Source organism: Artemia sp. Qi Xiang Cuo, chromosome 6, assembly GCF_049724085.1.
Source record: "Artemia sp. Qi Xiang Cuo chromosome 6, ASM4972408v1, whole genome shotgun sequence".
NCBI lineage: Eukaryota > Metazoa > Arthropoda > Branchiopoda > Anostraca > Artemiidae > Artemia > Artemia sp. Qi Xiang Cuo.
The window spans coordinates 63576394-63583285 of NC_142799.1; positions in this window are offsets into that span (position 1 = coordinate 63576394).

The following is a 6892-nucleotide window of genomic DNA, read 5'->3' on the forward strand; positions in this document are numbered from 1 at the left end:
CCAAGTTTTAAACAATAGACGCGGATTTTGTTCCTCAAATAGAAGTGGTGTATATTTCAACTTCTTAAGAGAAGCAGACGACAAATAAGGCGGTGTAGGAGTGTGATCCATGGACTACGGAATCTAGAAGAGAATATAAAAGAAGGCGCTGGACAGTCAACCGAAAATGACTACAAAGAGCTTAATTTTTGTTACTTATCTAAACACAACCACGCTATAATTTACCACCACACTCACTCTCAACACTACGCGGGAGTGGAGGGGCATCTTTCTTCTCATACATTTACCAATATATTGATTTAGACTAGTGAAAATAACAAGACAGTGGGTAAAATCGATTACCCTCTTCATAAGAGAAAAATCTATGGTGCTTCTTGCCTGCTCGCTGAATCCGCCCGGAAATTTCAATTTAGCACTCGAAGAAATATAAAAACGCTTTTTATATTTTAATAATTAAATTTGCAAGAAAATATCTGATTTTCCTGCTGATTCTGGACATATTATTAGCTTGAGTTTTACCAAATTCAAATCAATCCGTATTAGAAAACATCTTTGGAATAGAAGGACCTTCGAAAAATCTTTATTATGTATAAACTACATTTTATCCCAAAAATAACAGGTCTTAGAGTAGATTTCGAAAATATACCCTTACAAAACATAGTAATTACAAAGAATATTATATACTATTCGACTTGTCTACAAAGGTGATCTTATGGTCTGGTTTTTAGCATTCAACATTTTTCTACGAATGTACAATATTACATGTAAGCCACTGAGCATGCTAGTAAGTCACACTTGATCAATTCTGTGTATTTTTTTTTAAAGAAATACTTAGAAATGACAAAATTTTACGAATAATATCTGAATACGGATATTTTGTGTATGGGTTCAGAAGAGTAACGCGTCATTGCAAAGTCCTCGCAAGCAGGAGTGGAGCTCTAGCATTTTTGCTGGGGGGGGGCAAGAGGGGTCCACATCCAGGGGGTCAATGGGCATGGGCTGTATAATAAGTTTTTATCGAAGTTATTGGGGGGGGGTAACTGATTCCCCCTCCAAACGATGCCACTAATTGCAAAGTAAATTCTGAACATAAGATTAATCGATATTAGGCACGCAAAAAATAATTTATTTAGGGGAGACACAAACAAGAGGACAGGGAAGAATTTTGGCAAAACTTCAACCTGGACTTTGTTTTATATTTTTAGATTAAAATACAATTTGAAAACTAAAACAAAATCAATTTAAACACGAAATCTTCTCTTTTTATTAAGGAAAATTGGATTTTGCGGAGGTTCATATTACCATAAAAGAGAAGCGACCAAATTCCAAAAACCTCTAACTGTTCTTCCTGGAAAAAACACCTTTTCTGCATTTCAGCGCTACAGAAATGTATAGTTTCCATTAAGAACAAAAACCAACAAACATGAATTGGCTTTTGTTTGACTTGCTCTCATTCATAACATTCCCAATTGACCTTGGAATAATTTACTACCATTAAAAAATTACAACCAAAGAAAAAATTCAATTTTAATATCCTGAGTTCGGAAGCCTATATCACAAGTTACCTTTTCTGGATTTAGTTTCCTTTAATATGAAATAATTTCAATACCAAATGAATACTTTCCTGTTATGATTTGAATCTAATAAATGTAACAAAGCAGTGCACAATTGTTAGCAAATTAAAGACAACTTTTTTGAATTTCTACAATTTCTAGAATGGTACAAAATTTGTTTATATCTATTTTTGTTACGTTTTTACGAGTCAAACAAACATTTCGGGGGGAAGGGGGTCAACCCCCCCTAACCCCTCCCCCCTCTGGGTACGGCCTTGGCTACGATGCAATTTTTGATGCATTTTTGTTTTCGACTTCTATGTTGCAATTAGACCCCGGCGCCGCGCCGGCGGATCGACCGAACGCCGCCGACGAGAGGCCCAATCGAACGCCGCCAAAGTGTCGTGACGCCGCCGGCGCGCCAAAGGCGCGCCGCCGCCGACAGAGATGACGGCGTTCGGTCGACTTTCAGTTAATTTTGCGGTAATTCTTTATTGCGTCAACCGCAAAGTCGGAGCTTTTCCTTCTCGTGTAGTTTGATATTTTGATTCTTCTGATTTAAAATCAAGTAGGGCTTGCAATGTCCCCAAATTTTTGGGTACTTTCCCGAGAACCTACGCTTCAAACCGAAAAAAAATTTGGTTCCCCGAATCCCCGAAGATCACGCAATCACGGTGCCACCCCTTGCGATTTATCACCAGTGAATTTCCCTGCCAAATATTACTTTGCATGCCATAATTCTTCACTACTCTCTTGTTCTTTAATTTTCGTCTCTCTTTTTACTTTGCATAAAAACCAGACAGATACAATATGCAATTGCAAATATTGCAATATACACAGATCTTCATACATTGACAAAAAACACTATCCTCTTTATGAAATATGTTCAAATCATTTTGAATGTAGTTTCCCAATCGCTATTTCTAACATCGTTCGTAGTCAAGAATTTTATTTTCAAGTTGAACAGAATTATAGAACGAATTCACTACTATACAGCTTCAGCTGGATTCTGAAATAGACAGCCGACAGATTGTTTCTACACCTGAATTGTAAGTTTGCAGATTTTTTTTCTTTTTTTTTTGCTGTTTTTAGACAAGATTTTCTTAATGTTTAATACTCAATTGTTGAACGCCTGAATGTTTAATATTTAATTGTTCGGAAGCTACCCCAAAAATATGACTCATAAATAAATTGTAAAGTATTGCCTTTAGGGGGGGGATAGGGGGTTATCCTTTTAAACTGATAATACCTTATTTTTTTTACTGAAAGCAGGGTTACCAAAAGGATAAATATTTTGTTCATTTAAAGTGGAGACAGAACAAAATAATATCAAAGTCCCTGGGAAACCATTGAAATATTTTGATAGACCGAGGGCCCCCCATTAAGACTTCTTCATTGTCTTGGATATTTTGTGATTTCTCATTGGCTACTGGCCTAATTTGGATTTTGTGTGCGCTCCCTTTTAGTTAGATTCTTTGGATCCTATTGAATGCCACGGCGAATCTATGACTCAGTTTTCCCATAACTTGAGCTATATCTGAATAAGTTCAAGATATTTGTTGTTTTATTTGTACCCCTTTACTCGTACCCTCAATTTTGTCAAGGACCACTAAGCTGTAAAAAGTTATTTTGCGTGTTTGTTTGAGCCATATAGTAACCTAGTTAATTATTAAGTAACTTCTTTTTCTAATAAAAGCTAAGACGGTATCCTATCAATGTGGTATCCAGAGGGGGGGGGGTAGGGGGTATTACATTTAAAGTATAATATCTCGAATTTTTTTTATTGAAAGCAGGGATCCCAAAAAGTTTTTTTTTTTTTAATTTAAAGCAGAGACGGCATTTTATAAAGGTGGTATCCAGAGGGGGGGGATGAGCTATCATATTTAAATGATACTAACTCGAATTTTTTTTGAAAGCTGGGGTGCCAATAAGTTAATTATTATTTTTTTTATTTAAAGCAGAGACGGTGTCCTATCAAGATAGTATCCATAGGGGGGGGGGGGGGCATAGGGAGTTATTATATTTAAGTTATAGTACCTTGATTTTTTTTTATTGAAAACAGGGATGCCAAAAAATTGACAAAAATTAACAGGATTTTCGTGATTTGTCCTTGATACAGCACTTGCATGGTTTTATCGTCCAAACGGAAAGGGACATATGTATCTAACCTGTTTTTTTTCTTATTGATGAAGCGGATTTAATTTAAAAACATTCATTCATAAAGACCTGGTAAATTCAAACTAAAATAAACTGGTATTAAGAAAGTGGTATCGGCATGCCCACCTAACATTGCGCTCGAGTGACAATGGCGCCCTTGGTCCAGTGCCCAAGTCACATTAAAAGGCCTGGTCATAATAAAAGCTTTCAATTTGGGAGGTTCAAGGAGGAGTCTTTGACAGTCTTATGACCTCAGGGTACTAGATGTTGCAACGTTCTTACGTATCTAGAGTGGTTTGAAAAATTCGATCACCCCACAAATGATTGCCAAAAATATACACAAATATAACATTTGGAATATAATAACACTTTTTTCAAAGCTTTGAAGAAAAGCAAAAAAGGCTAAATACCCCTAACTACGCTTGAAAGCTATTTTAAAAAGAATCTGTTTGGAGATTTCCATGGAAATGACCATAGCACAAGCTTTGAGCCTGGGTGGGAATCTAAGAGGAGTCTTTGAGTATTTTGACCACAGGTGACTTATTGTTGCGACTTTCTTAAATTTGTTAATTTTTGTGAGCATTTGGAAATCAAAGCTTGCACTCAATAACTGATACTAAGTGTCCTAACATTTTGCTTGGATTAAAAGTGACGAACTAGGATGAAAATCTAAACATCTTCCTGGAGCTACTTCAGTCTGCATATTATTTCATTAATGACATTTAGAACGGATGAGCTTTTCATTTTTTACCAGAAAATAGCTGGCATTTAATTTTTCTTCATACCGAATAAACCATTAAGTGTTTTTTGTTTCATTGTAATTGAAGTGTTCTCATGTGAAGTGTTCATCATGTATTTTTCAATCTGATAAATTTACTCCTTTTAGATGCAGTTTATAATTTGACTGATATTAGGTATTTAATTAATTTATAATTTGAAATTAATCCCAAAAGGAAAAAAAAACGAATGATATCCAAAAGAGTAGCCAAAAGCAAAAGAAAAGCGGCAGTTCAGCCTTAGCCTACATGACATATATTCTATAAAGAAGCCAAAAAACTTTAAAGTGAATTTTTTTTAAATTGTAATTAAAAACTAGTTTTTAATACAAGAAGTCTTTTTAAGAATCCAAAAGAGCAAAAAAAAAAAAAAAACAATCAATTTCAAAGTCGCCCATTTCAACTGTTTTAAATGGGACAAAACAGATATAGTAAAAGGGCATTATGAAAAAACTTAAGCTTCCAAGTTCAAAATTACATTCAAACTTTTTACCCAGGTAAATGACGAATTTTTTAATACAGTATTTGGAGTTGTATATGCAGTAATACTCGGTGGAGAAAATTACTAATTTGGAAAATTACTGATGCTAAGAATACATAAATAATAGATAATTCAACTACTCGTATTATGCAAGGGTTCTGAAACGCCACAGTCATTTCGTTTCTACCACATTTCTACTTCTCTTGATGAATAACGAAGAAGACCAGTTTCCAGCCAGCGACTTGTGAATTTTTGAACTCATGAAAAGGCTCGAATCTGTTCTAAATTTAAGCTGTTATTTGAGAAAGATTTATGAAAATATTAATGTTTGCGGTCAACATTGATCACGCCGGCGGCGCGCCGCCGACATCTTACGGCGGCGCGGCGCGCTGTTTTTGGCCCCGCCATCACCGGTCTTCCCTCATCGGCACGGCGCCGGGGTCTAGTTGCAATAGTAGTATCAGGTTTATATCAACAACCTCAAAGACCCTGAAATGCAAACTTTGTTTGAAATAAAACGCGTTTTGTGAAGTATTTTATTGGCGCAAATTAGGCAGAAAATATGCCCCTGAACTATGGGGCCATCAACAGCATAGCCAAGCTCAAAGTACCGCCGATCCATTTTATCATTCAAGCTGTTTTTTTTTGGCAGCAGACAACTTGATTCCACATATTACAAACCTGTCAATTTGAGAACATATTTGTTTATCTTTAGGAAAGGAAAAATTAATGAAAAATGTCAGCATTCAGTTTGGTCTCGCTTTAAGATCTATTTAACAGACAAGCTAAGGAGTAGTGTACTGATTCAAAAAGAGGGTGGTAAAGGGAAAAAAGGAAAGAGCCCTAAGAATAGAATGAAAGTAATGAAGTGAGCTAGGTCGTATCCGGATTTTTTGTTCAGGGGGGGGGGGGTTTACAAAAAAATAATTTATAAATCGCTACAAAAATGGTCAAAATGCAAATTAGGACCTTCCGTTACACCTTTGTAGCATGAAACGTACTACAGTTTTTCTTTCCATCCAAAACGTGCACTTTTGCGAGAGGTTATAACTTACATTGAAAGGAAAGGCTACTTATACCAATGGATTCGTTAGTCTCAGATCTATCCGTTCATCGAACCACAATTATGATATTACTTAGACCTTATCTAAACTACCTTAGAAATAGGAAAAGCTTGCCATGTTTCCGACGCATTCTTAAATCTAAAAAAAAAAAGCAAATTCCAAAAACTTAATTTGGTAGACAGATGAAGCAGAATATCAGCTATCGAATGATAGCAAAATTGACGACTTTACTTTGAAGGATTAAAGTCGCAAACTAAAAACTTGCAGATGGAATAGAAATCTCAAAAATCATCTTTAAATATGTACAACAATCATTGTGGCCCGCGGTGGGATTTTCCACAGGGGTGAATTTTCTAAAAAAGGGGGAAGGGGAAATTCCTGGCTCAATTTGTGAAACGATCAGGAATTTGATTAAAAAAACAAGTTTTTTCGACTGGAAGTAAGGAGCAACATCAAAACTTAAAATAAACAGCAATTATTCTGTATATGAGGGTGGCTGCCCCTTCCTTAATCTAAAAAACGGCACTCTCAGTGGCACTGCACATTTACACCAGGTACAGATAGCTCTGCCCAGCTCTGTGGTGTAATGCAGGTTCAAGTTCACTAGAATGAAGATGGGAAATGTGCAATTAGTCTGTGCAAAGGAAATCTTGTCGTTACCGTAAATAGGATGGCATTGGATGGGAATTTACTCTTTTTTTCTTACCTCCGGCACCGAAGAAAGAAAATTATAATTGGGAATTAGGGAATGATCAAACGAAAGTCTTATTTACACTAAAACTTCTCTTTTACTCTTTACACTAAAGTCTTAAAGTTCTTTATAAAAACTTCTCATTCAGCCCTTGTGTTTGAGTAGTCTTT